This window comes from Polypterus senegalus, chromosome 8 (genome assembly GCF_016835505.1).
Source record: "Polypterus senegalus isolate Bchr_013 chromosome 8, ASM1683550v1, whole genome shotgun sequence".
Classification (NCBI taxonomy): domain Eukaryota; kingdom Metazoa; phylum Chordata; class Cladistia; order Polypteriformes; family Polypteridae; genus Polypterus; species Polypterus senegalus.
The window spans coordinates 86,254,574-86,268,658 of NC_053161.1; the positions used below are offsets into that span (position 1 = coordinate 86,254,574).

Sequence of the window (14,085 nt, forward strand, 5' to 3'; positions counted from 1 at the left end):
TATTTAACTATTTCCTTAGGTAGAAGCCTCAACACAACCTTCACTGTGTCTATATAATAAGAATTATTGCATTTGTTATTTTCCATGTTGTTGTGGCTGGTAAAGTTTAGTTCTTTTGTGTCTAGAGTTTAATTGAAAGAAGTTAATTCCAGGATATTTTAAATCTGCAGTCTCCCAGACTACATGGCTGTATCTTCAGTATATATTCGTTGTTGTGTGTTCTGAGTTTGACCTTTTAGCTTTAAATGTAATAGATTAGAGCTTCTCAGAATATTACCGGCCAGGAATTAATTGACTGTTATGTAGCATGCATAGTAATGGTGGGGTTCTTCTGCAAAAAGAGTTCAATCTTCTCTTAATTAGAAACAAACTGGATTTTGAAAAGTGATGACTTGTTGTGATTTAAAAAAAAGCTAAAGATTTTCAAATATGCCAATTCACATTCTGATTTTTGAAAATTCTCCTCCCAGCCTTTACTCACTTTTAAGATAAACAGATATATAGGAATAGCTGGGGGTAGAATTTGGGTTTGAACCCCCCACAAAAAATATTTCATGACAGTTCCAATTGATTGATCATAGATAGAATTAAAATTGATGTACTTTCTCATCTCTCCTGAAATTAATTCCTAGATACAGTCCTGGAGAGACACAGTTTTTTATTGATCTCAAGAGATAATTTGGTTACTTTAATGGCAACATAGAACATAAAATAATAGTCCAAAAAAACTGCAATGTATTGTATGAGGCCCACAACTGTACACTCACTATGCTTAATGTACAGTTAATGTAATGTTTCCCTAAAATGTAGAAATCTAATAAGTCTGTTATAATTGGCAAAGGTGATGATAGGCATAATGTGGGAAGACACTGCAAATTGTGATAGCTATGTGCAAAATGAGTCCCAGTACTAATTCTTAGAGTACTGTGGTTGAATGAGACTAATACACTAAATGTATTCTGTGACAATGCATTAAAGAGAGAGTTGACATTTGATATGAATGCCTCAATTTGACTGTCATTCCAGTTTCTCTAGTCAAGTCCTGCAAAATATAGTCCTAATTACATGTTATTAAAGAAAATTTAATTCAATCTGTTTTTTTCTTTTCTTTTCATTAGATAACAAGTCTTTGTCATGAGTTTTTTTCTGATTAGGGCACCACAACTCTATTTATAAATCTTCTTGAACAAAGAATTATTAAATCACTTTGAACATCAAATGAGAAATAAGTTTATTAAGGATCACGAAAACATTTAAAGGCAAAGTCACCACATGTGTAACTTGGAATGTTACTGGGTTATCCATTCTTAGAAATGTATTTCAATGCAGCTACGCTCCAAATTTAACTTTTCAATTACACACTTTTTACCTATATACAAATTGTAAATGTTAAAAGAACTCTACCAGATTTTCACCATCCCGCGCCGATATCAATCACAGAGGCCATACTGATTAGTCTTGATGAGGACTCAGAAAGCATTTCAACAATATATACAACTATTTCAAAATATTTACCCATCAAGGATCCTAGGGAATTCAATTGGTAACTCAGAAAAGGAGTGGAGCTCAGCCATAGAATACACTCTAGTTCTATATTTAACAAGAATTCCATAATTCAACTAAAGTTCTGTCATCAGTCACATTTATCTTGTTTAACAATGCTCCAAAATGCACCAAGAGCAAGGCCCAACCTGTGAGGACTGCCACCTTGCTCCACATTCAATGGGCCATATGGTTTCCGAATGCTGTAAATTAACATAATTTTGGACAAAAATCTTTACATACTTCTTACACAGTGTTTTGTTACAGTCATTCCTTTAACACCAATATTTAGTGTACTCCAAGATAGCTTAGAATTGCATAGAAGTAAATCTAACATAATAGCCCACGCCACACTACGAGCACACAGACTTGAAGAATTCCAACCCTAGTGAGTAGGCGACGTTCTATATTATCTCAAATTATACAAAACTAAATTCTCTCTAAGAAGATATGTACATAACTTATTTAAAACCTGGCAAGAATTCATTAATATTATTTTAGAATAAGCATGCTAAGCCTATGATCCACTCTCATGTTATTAATAGTTTATCATATTTTTAAAAAGCTAGATGTTCTTTTATCTGTTTGTTTTGTTCATGTCTCTCATCTTTTTCTCTTTCTGTTGGGTGGGGATTGAATTTTGCTTTTTCTTTTACTCTGTATTCATTTTGAAGTCAAATGGCTGTCAAGTTGTTACTAGTTTGACTGAATAGTATGTCATTAGAAAATTCTGGTAACTCAGGTTAAATGTAACTATATATTTTATTAATTACTAAGTACAGAATTGATACATATAAATATACAAATTTGTTAAAAAGTAGAAGCTCAGTAACGTAAATGGAAACCAGCAATATCTGTCCATTAAGCTGGTTAAAAAATGGATGAGAGGTTAAAACGAGAAAGTATGAAGGCAGACACTTTATTCTTTTCAGTACGTTAAAGAATAATAAGGACTTTGGTATGGTTGGAGATATACACAGTGCACATTCAATTATTCCTTTGTATAAATCTGAGGTTAGTACAACTATTCTAAATATTTTTTATAGTAATTGCATACTTCTTAAGTGCACTTGGTGTTTTGATTTGATTTTACAATTAAAATGTTACATTTTACCATTTTTAACTCTGTTAGTTAACTTGTAGATGAAACTAATTTTAAAAAGTATTTTTTTTATATATGTGTCAGTATATTTTGATAATTCTGGTTAAAATTGCAAGGTTGCCAATAAAATTGGCCATATGTTAAATATTAATTGATTAAGTACCCAGTAGCTGTTAAAAAAATGGTATAGGCTAACGGAACTATTTTACAAGCATGCTGGTGTCAAATGTTCTATAAAATCTGAGCAAACTACTCCAAAGCTTTTGGCTGTCACCAACAAATGTGTAAAAACTGGTAAAAAAAGATTTTGAAAGAGAAAGAAAGCTCAGTGCAACAAAGCACATTACAATTCAGGAACAAAGCGTGTATGTGTGGAATATGTGTGTTTTCCATCTTCTCCGTCAAAACTATAGAACCTAATCACGAGGGACCACTTGTAATTCCAAACAGCGATTACTGTACTGTGAAGTATGCAATCATTTATTTACAAGTTGTTAGTCGGGTTCAGGCCTGCTTAGCAAATACTACAGTATATACAGAATACCAGCCATTGTGCTGAGACATTTCTGCTTGAAATGATACATATTCTTTAGTATTGATTTGGAATATTCAAATATGATGGCTTACTAATTTAAGAAAAAATGTAGTTTGTTGTACTTAAGATCAATAAAACTGTAGTTATGAGAAATAGGCAACATTAGTGCAATCAAGTTAATATACAGAACACCTAGGGCTTCCTATTATGGATTTGTTTGTTATTAACCACCTTGGTTTTATTATTACTAAGAATGAACCAAGAATGATGAATATGTCAATCAATTGTACTGTTCTTTTGCTCCTTTCTTTTGAGACTTTTTGTAAGGGTACGTAAAAATCATGTACTAGGATGCAATTATTTTCTATTTTGTAGTGGCATTTCCTGATTTTACACCTTGTTGCATGCACATGATATTTTTCTTTATAATTCAAAACAAGATATTTGAATTAAGTGTAAGGAAACTGTATCTTCTTCTTTTTTGAAACATTGCTGAATTGTACAGTATATAGAATACTTGCACAAATATATTGTGATTGCTTTAGCCTGTCTGAGGTATCAGTTGTCTTCCTAAATGGAAACCTCTTATAATCAAGGCCTGGAAAATCTATAATGTTGCCATTTGTAAACATTATCTTACTGATTGAAGCCTTTGTTACATCAGAGAAGTTGGGAAAAAATTATAGGCATACAGCTTCACAATCAAGATAAAAGCCCTTCTCTTATAAAATTATAAACAGAACAAAAAATATATTTTTTTCATGGCACCACTATTTTATAGATAAATAGCAACAAGAATAAAAAGAATGTCAATGATTTTGAGAAGGAAAAATTTGCTAGGTTGTTTTTCGAAATAAGCTAATAAAGAGTGGATGACTAGAATCCTTTTCTATCTGCTACATTTTACTAATCATATTTTCTAATACTTAAACACAGTAATTTTCTTGTTGCCACCAGTTCTTTTTGGTGATTGGACAACTCTCTCTAGTTTACGTTTGTATACAATTTCTGTATATATATAATTAACAAAAATGTCAGTTTCTTACCCTTTTGACCCTTTAACCTCCACTCATGCTGCTTTACTTTTTCCCCAACTCTTTTTCTGTCCTCAAATGCAAGAACCTGGGATATCAGATGCACATTAGTATGCCTGCTATGCCGAAAATTGTCTTACAGGGGAAGAAATGAAAAAATATTATTATCCATAGATTTTTAGTTATTCATCTATCCTACTATTTTCCACCCAGACCTTTTCTCCTGTCTGTTGTTGATTGTTGATCCAGAGCACTCCAGGCATGCAGGTCTTCTTAAACACTAGTATTTCCTAGAGTTCAATACTGACATGTCAGTTTCCACTCTTACTGCTGGTATTTCTCTCTTTCATTGTGTTTACATATACACACACAATTGGTTTAAGGTGAATAACACAATTAAGGTAAAAACCTGGTTTCTTAATAATTCACATTTAAATGTGCAGGTTATCTTCTGGAGTACTCCTTAAGCAACACTCTCCAAAAAAGAGTTACACCACATCATTGGCCACCATGAAATTGAACAAAAGCAATTTTTCTTGTGTTTTATAAACATATTTAGTGAAATTGACACTTTATTTATTGGTTTCTGTTATCTGATTGTATACAGCAAACTCTTTTCTGCTTTTGTGTTATTAAACCCTGCAAAGGGCCTGGCATATGTGTGTCTTGCCTTACTCTATGTGTTGCTGGAATAATAATGATGCAGGTATTTTTACTGTAATAAGATAAGTAATGTGTTAGGTTACTCATTACTTTAAAAAATGACTGGACTACCTAACGCATTTTACTTTTAAGATATTACCCGACTGCTCTTGACATTGTATTGCTGTGTTTAGCACTGTATATTCAGTTGATTAACATAAATTTTCAAAATAGTGGCACAGATTGTTTCGTTGAGAACACCGAATCATGCAATCGCCTAAACACTTGCCTTTGGAAATGTATTTTGTAAAAGCTTTCTCCTGTTGCTTGTGCTTGTTGAAAGAAAATACATATGCAAGCTGACAGAGTGCAATGGATATGCGCAAACTACAACATTGTCAACAATAATATCCCACATAAGCAACATTATCAAATTATTCATGGAGAAATCTATCTCTATTAATCAGGTTTCTCAGAGGCCAATAACCCAGGTTCTCTAATCTGAACATGATGTTTTAGAAATCCTATTGGATTATTTAAGCTCATGTAAACACACTATTCAAGAGCACATGCATCCAGTAATCAAACTACTTCAAACCCCACAATAAAGGTGGTAAGTTACGAGGCAGCAGCACTGCCAACTGGGCTGTCTTCGGTATTTAATAAATCATCACTTTGACCAACTAAGTGAAATATGAGAGGCTTGAAGAGTTGAAACATGTTTTTCTTTAGGTTCTTCAGCTTTCCACTCATATCAAAAGTGTATAAAGGTGGCTATAAATTTATGGCAATTTTGCAGATAAGAACAAGCGCTTAAAACCCTCACTGTTGTTTTCATCTGAATTTCAACTAATTTTATTTAGTGTCTTTCTTTTTTGCTTCTGAATGAAGCAAATTAGTTTTAACACAGACGAATACATACCAGCTGTCACTAATGGTGAAGAATATCCTACACACTGTCACCATTTTAAATCTTTTTTGCTTTTGTACGCATAGATGTCTGAGTGTAACTGACAGCATACACATACACAACACGCTCTGTCACAGGTAAGCGGCTCAATAAGCAGTTGCCTGTTTAGCTAGGTGGTAGAAACTGTTGCCTGTAGTTCCGACTGCCCTAAGTACACATTCCAGCTGTGCCATCTCAAGTAGTAGAACTACTGGGAGGGAGAGGTTAAACTCTTTGTGATCCCTCTGCAAAGACAGAGAATCTCTTCTGAGAGATTGCTTGTTAGTTAGTGCTTGATTTTTGTGCCATCGTTGTGTATTTTCTGTCTCCTTGAGGTACTGTGTTATAATCAAAAACTAGGATGTGTAAGTCTAAGATTGACATTTTATATGGTACATATTCACGTTTGATTTTAAATTTTTTGTTATTTGTATTTTGTGATTTAAAGTACAGTAGTATTGATTCACTTTTGCTTTATTAACATTTTTTTTTTCTGTAAAATAGATAAAAAGGTATTAGGAACTTTTTTTGATTCTTTTATGACATTTTGAGTGCAAGTTTTGACTTGCATACAAAATTGGGTTTCGAACATTGACAGGAGTCAAAGCCATTCATCTGTTATATTAAATGGTGACTATAAACTGGGTCTGTATGAACTGGCCCAGGGTCTGCCCTGTGACACCCCAATACAGAATTTTTTTCTATTATTATAGTTACTAGTAGTAATAGTAGTATGTTGTATGTTTGGCTAATGACTTTTAAGATCAGAGTACATCACGTTTTTTTTTAAAGTTAAACTGATTAAAATAGGCAGCACGTTGGTACAGTGGTCAGTGCTACACGCACAAAGGTACAGTGTCCTTTATCTTAAAACCCACCCCGTGGCACTGCCTTTGTGGAGCTTGCACATTCTTCTTCTATCTTTATGTGTTATCCTCCTGGCTTATTAGTTTTCTTTCTTCATCCCAAAGACCTAAATGTTTGTTTAACTGGTGACTCTAAATTAGTCCTGTATGAGTGAGTGCAAAGTGCACATGCCTCCCTGACATTGATATTCTAGTTAGAAAATGGAAGGATACATTTGGAGCATAGGCAGGATGAATGATTTGCTCATAGACATATAGTAAGTGGGTGACTCGGATTGAGCTGGCAAACTTGTGGCTTGAAGTCTACATAACCCTGCCTACCCAGTGGCTAGTGTTGCTGGGACATGCTTGGTAGACAATTAGTAGATGGATAAATAGGAACTTACAAGCTATGTTGGGCTAAATGGCCAGCTTTATGTAAAGTATTTAAATTTACAAACTACTGCACAGAGAGCCCTGTGTGAGTGCATTCTTGATTTTGAGGTACATACATTCATAAATGTATCCATTCCCTTAGTCTGTTTTACAAATTACAGGCTAAAACAATTGGTGGCCTACGAACAAATCCAAAATTTGGTAACAGTCTGTCCTGGGATACACTCGTGCACACAGTCACAGATAAGAAATAAGATTTATATTAATTCAGTGGTGGTGGGAGTAAATAATGGAGAAATATAAAAACTGTATACAGTAAATGATAAGCTCAGTAATAACATGCAGGTCTCTGCAGCTTTGAGACAGTAGTGTTAACACTCCATACCCAAACACAAAGCAGCCTTTTATTATTTTAAACAGATTGTTCCTTTCTTATTTCATCTTTTTCATTAGTTTAATTTTCCAAGTTGGCAGGCAGCAACATGTAAGATTTTTATATTCACTAAAGTTCAATGTGTAATTCAGAGTATATAGCCACCAATAAGCGTTAATTGAATTTGAAGAGAAATAAATATGAAATTCAGCCTAATGTAAACCCAAGAACACCATTATACTTAATAGTCTTTAACATTGTAAATGGGTGTAAATTAATGTTATTAAAAAGGACGAAGCTGTCGCTTTCCAGAAATATTATTGAGTCTGTCTTTCAAACAGGCAAGAGAAATAGTAATGAACAGTATTTGTATTCAACAATCAGTAAAAACCATTTTCAGCACATGTTCAAAAATGGAAAAGGATAGGGAAGAAACTGCAAATGACTAGATAAGTACATGCTCAGGGAGAGTGTCATTTGTGTCTCCATGTTTTTAATCAAATGATGTTTTGAGGCAAAGATCAGGATCTCATCCACTGAATATAAATGCCTAACTGTTAAGTTGATAACAGACAAGCCAACTAATATCATTGCCAACAATGCATTCATATTTATCATATGCTTTATCACTTGAGTGTCATTTTGTATAACAAAATATTTGACAATGTGTTCTTGAACATTTTAAACCTAGGGTTTTAACTTTATATGAGAAACTAGCAGAATACCCGTGCTTGGCAGCGGAGAAGTAGTGTGTTAAAGAAGGAAAGAGAAACAAAAGGAAACATTTTGAAAATAACGTAACATGATTGTCAATGTAATTGTTTTGTCACTGTTATGAGTGTCGCTGTGATATATATATATAGCAAAATACCCACGATTCTGCGATCGTGTGTTAAAGAAGTTATGAAAAAGAAAAGGAAACATTTTAAAAATAATGTAACATAATTGTTAAAGTAATTGTTTTGTGTATTTGGCGGCAGCGTCACGAAGTTGTTTTCGATCTAGCTGCATCAGAAAATTTACCACGACGTCTGACACGCCTCCTTTTTACTGTTTTCTCACAGCTTGGATTGCTGCTGTCATAATGGGTTTGAGTATATATATATATATATATATATATACATATACATATATATATACATATATACATATACACATATATATATACATACATATACATATATATACACATACATATCTTCATATCTATATAAATATATACATGTCTATATACATATCTACATATACACTTATATATATACATATATACATACCTGTCTACATCATATATACACACACACATACATACACACACACAAATTATATATATGTGTGTATGTATGTATGTGTGTGTATATATCTATACTAATAAAAGGCAAAGCCCTCACTCACTCACTCACTCACTCACTCACTCACTCACTCACTCACTCACTGACTCATCACTAATTCTCCAACTTCCCGTGTGGGTGGAAGGCTGAAATTTGGCAGGTTCATTCCTTACAGCTTCCTTACAAAAGTTGGGCAGGTTTTATATCGAAATTCTACGCATAATGGTCATAACTGGAAGCAGTTTTTCTCCATTTACTGTAATGGAGATGAGCTTCAACGCCGTGGGGAGGAGTTTCGTGTGACATCATCACGCCTCCCACGTAATCACGCAGTACATAGAAAACCAGGAAGACCTCAAAAAGCGCTTAAGAAAACATGCATTATATAATTGAGAAGGCAGCGAAACAATAAGAAGTGAGCGAAAGTGACATATACAACCATATTCATGAGTTCTGCTACTGAAACAAAGCACGCATGTAAACCTACACTTTAAATTAAGTTCATAGACAGGCTACGCTGGCGCTTGTAATTTAGTGCCTGCCCATATAAGGCCGTCCGTCAGCGCAATCCAATAGCAAACTGCCACGGGTAAATATTCACGGGTGAAGGACTGTGCTTATGGAGAGGAAGATGAGATGGTCAGGGTGGTGTTTGACACAAACTCAGCTAAACTGCGAGAGAAAGTTTTAAGTGCCAGGACTAAGGTAACATTAAATACAGCCATGGACATAGCACGAGATGGCACCAGCACAGCTGGGAACCTTCGATGCATGTACACCAAGTGGCTCACGGAACTGACACAGTGCACAGATAAAAGCAACAGTTCCAAAGAGCTGAACAAAACCGAATTACACAATTGAAAAGGCAGCAAAAATATGAAGCGTTTGATACATAAAGCATATTCATAAATCCAGCTACTGCGGAAACAAAGCACACGTTGGAAAAAGTCAATGTCCCGCTAAAGGAAGACAGTGTAAAAAACACCCGTGCATGCAGTGTGTCAGGTCTCAGATAAAGAAGAAGACGAGCTGTTTATTGATGCAGTAAGAAACGAATCGATGAATGAAACCTGTCATCTTTACAACGATTGACAAACACGGAATGTAACTTGAACACAACACATCCTACAAATACGAACCTGATTGAAAGAAATAATGATAATCAAATCCTTGATGACAGCAACACTCAGTAACACTCACAAAACAAATACTGTATATTGACAGTCATGTTACGTTATTTTTAAAATGTTCCCTTTTCTTTTTCTAGCTTACTACTGCGATACGCTGGTATATATATATGTATATATATATAATCCGATCTACATACTCGAATAATGGATACTTTATTCGCCATCAATGATTGTTTTGGTAAAGCCATACTCAGTGTATTCATTAGATGAACAGTAAAAAGTAAGAGCGAGGAGGATGACTTATTGAGGCATGCAGGCTGTAGTGCGCCAACTCTATCTGAATCGCAATCACATTTGAAAAAATATATCTTTTCAAGTTCTATTTAGTCCATATGTGTCAAACTCAAGGGCCGCGAGATCATTTTATATACTGTATTATTGTTATTAAAGCCCGGGTATATGAAGCGCTGGTAACACAATAAACTACAGATCCCATAATGCAGCGCTTCAGCTGCCTTGCCAACACTTACCGCGTTAATCAAGTCTACCTTATGATGCTGCAAGTTATTGCGAAGCTAGCTCACACGATGCTGAAGAGAAAAGTTGATTCTGAAAATAGAGCCTTTAAAACCGATGGGAGGCTGAGTATATGTTTACTGAACCCGTGTGTCTCATTTGTGGAGCTAATGTGGCTGTAATTACAGAATTTAATCTAAGACGGCACTATGAGACAAAACATCAGGGTAACCTGAATGCAATGCAGAAGATACAGAAAGCAGAAGAATTAAATAAGAATCTGACACTTCAGCGGACGTTTTAACCCGTGCACAATCACAAAGTGATTTCAAGTGAAGCTGCTTTTATGGGAGACACAAATGCACCAGTTGAATTTGCCCCACTTTCCCTGTTGCCAAGTAATGTTAAACCAAGTCGTCACTACGGTGTTCCCAAACGCACTTTGCTGATAAACTGAGCGCACTGCACTGAGTTTGTACGGCACTTTGGTGACTTTGAAGAACAAAAAAAGTCCGTCTACATGCGGCTCGAACCTTGTGCATGTTTGGTAGCACATATCTGTGTGAGAAGCTCTTCTCAGTGATAAAGACTAACAAAACAGCACACAGGAGTCGCCTCACTGATGAGCACCTTCAATCCATCCTGAGAATCTCCACAACACAGAACCTCACACCAAACATAAACGAACTTGTGGCCAAAAAAAGATGCCAGGCGTCCAGCTCTAAAATGACATATGAGCAAAGACAACTGAATGATTTGATTTGTTATTGCTGAAAGGAACACATTTTATTTATATTTCCAGGTTTTGTTATGCAGCATGTTCATATTTGAATTTGTATAATTTTGACAGGATATATTTTTATGGAGAGCAAAATCTTTTGGGATATTTAAAATCTAAGTTTATTTTTATATAAAATTACATAAGAGTAAAGAAATTTGAATGTTTGTTCTTTTAACGCTTACTTTATTTCTAACTTGTATAATTTAGACAGGATATATTTTTATGGAGAGCAAAATATTATAAGTTGTTTAAGGTTTGAGTTGATTTATTCACGAATAATCCTGTCTGTTTTACCATTCCTACCAAAGATATTTCTGTCGACTAAATAAAAATTCCTTCTATTTAAAATTTAAATAGAACTTGAACAAATATGATAGTTCATAATATCCACGCAGACTTGCACGTAAGAGCGGAGTTATCCGTTTTAACAAGCAGCGTATTGCACTGATCTGAAATAGCTGTGTGTGTATATATGTAGATATGTATGTATATGTATATATATGTTTATATATGTGTGTGTGTATGTATATATATATATGTATTTGTGTGTATATATGTGTGTGTATGTATGTATGTGTGTATGTATTTATGTGTGTATATGTGTGTGTATATATGTAGATATATATATGTATGTATATATGTGTATATGTATAGATATGTATATATATATATGTTTATGTGTGTGTGTGTAAATATATATATATATATGACAACAACACTCATCACTCACAACAGTGACAAAACAATTACATTGACAATCATGTTACGCTATTTTCAAAATGTTTCCTTTTCTTTTCATTGCTTCTTTAACACACTACTTCTCCGCTGCGAAGCGCGGGTATTTTGCTAGTATATATATAGATAGATAGAGATATATATATATAGATAGATATGAGAACAACACTCATATCAATGACAAAACAATTACATTAACAATCATGTTACGTTATTTTTCAAATTTTTCCTTTTCTTTTTCAGACCTTCTTTAACACTACTTCTCCTGGCGCTGGTATTCTGCTAGTATATATATATATAATGTAGATAAAGTGTGTGTGTGTGTGTGTGTGTGTGTACATATATATATATACACATACATACAAACATACACACAGGTATATATATGTGTACATCTATGTTTGTGTCTATATGTCTGTGTTTAGCTTTGGTCACTGAGTGCAAGGGAAAAATAATAAAATATAGTCTATAAGTTATTAAACAGTAAAACATTAACGCTTTTAAGAAGTACAGGCACATTGAGCACTACTGGAGTGGTTATGGGTAAACTACATTTTAAAGACTGTGTAACACAACAGGTAAGTAGTACTAACAGCAGCTAAAATGTATATGGATCATCTCTCGGTAGTAGATCCCTTTTGAAAGGCCACACGACGGCTGTGGTATAGAAATTTCATTTTCTATGTGAACGTTCAAATTTCTGCCTCTGGTAATGTGCCTTACCGGCATTACCAGCAATTAAAGAAAATTAGTTTTGTGTCCTCTGCAGCGTTAAGAGAGAAAGGCTTTGGTTTGGGATAAAAGGAAAAAAGGTGTAAAGAAAGGAAAGTTGCCTTTTTCTTTTATATAGTATAGAGATGTGTTAGCTGACGATATAATCGCCTTTTGGGGACAGTCGCGGTGGGTCTTGTGTAGACTGGTGAGACGTCCCTGCCATTAATCGGTTGTGATGGCACTGTCAGTCCTCCACTCCTTTGCGTGTCTTTATAATCCGAGCTGACGACTTCATAACGTGATGACGTGCACAAGAAAGTACGAATCACCTTAATATTATTTTGCGCGGTGTAGAAAAGGGGTCCCGTGTTTGCACTTGTCTGGGCTATAGCTCAGGGGGAGGATGAAAAAATTAAAAGTGCTCACTTTGACTTAAGGCAGAAGCGCAGTCAGCATCTCAAAGGCCGGCACAGCTATGTGCGCTACCGGCTGCTCGACTTTGCTGGGCAGGAGACCCCAGTTTTGCAGACACGCTCACGATATCAAAAGTCTCAGCTCTTTGGAGGTCATTCATATATATATATATTGTGAAACCTGGCCCGACACAGACAGACGGACAGCATGTTTGCACCCAACACACTTTTATTTACACTATTTACAAGTTCGCTCACGCACCCCAGTGCCTTCTTGCACCGATTCCCCCAAAGTCCAGGGCCCACAGTCTCTTGTGCCTTCCTGGCCGCCTCCCGTCCTCTCTCTCCAGTTCCGTCTACTTCCTCCCGACTTCCACTACTGACTGGAGGGAGGCGCCTAAATAAGGCTCCCGGATGAGCCCCAGGTGTTCCGTCTCTAGCCACGCCAAGCGTGGCGGAAGTGTCGGCTGTCTTCCTGGCAGCTCTCCGGTGCCACACAAAGTCCCCGCACTTCCTGGTGTGGCGGAAGTGCCGGGCTCCCGGATAATTAGGCACCGGGCGCCGCCTGGCGGTGGCCACGGGTCCCTACAGGGCTGGGCTTCAAAGCCCTGTACCCGAGGCCCTTGCCTAACCAGGACGGACGCCCCACTCTGTCTGGAGGAGGCACTCGCCTCCTCCGGTCCTCCAAGCGCCCGGCCGGGCTCCTGCCCGACCGGCAACCCGACGGGATAAACCGGCATCGGGCGCCGCCTGGCGGTGACCACGGGCCCCTACAGGGAAGGGCTTCCATGCCCTCAACCCGGCCCCAACAGAACCAGGACGGACGCCTCTGCGGTCTGGAGGAGGCACAAGCCCTCCTCATGTCCTCCTGCGCCCCGCCGGCTCCAGCGCCGGGGCCAATATATATATATATATATAGCAAAATACCTGCCGAGCGAGAAGTAGTGTGTTAAAGGAGTATTGAAAAGAAAAGGAAACATTTTAATAATAACGTAACATGATTGACATTGTCATGAGTGTTGCTGTCATATATATGCCTGCCTAAATAAG

The 14,085-nt window shown here is 36.1% G+C and overlaps 1 protein-coding gene across 1 annotated transcript in view; it reads left to right on the forward strand.

Moving 5' to 3' along the window:
• The window catches only part of col7a1l (collagen type VII alpha 1-like), a 326,774-nt gene that overhangs the window by 51,227 nt on the left and 261,462 nt on the right, over window positions 1-14,085 (forward strand). The gene's annotated exons all lie outside the window — the stretch shown is intronic.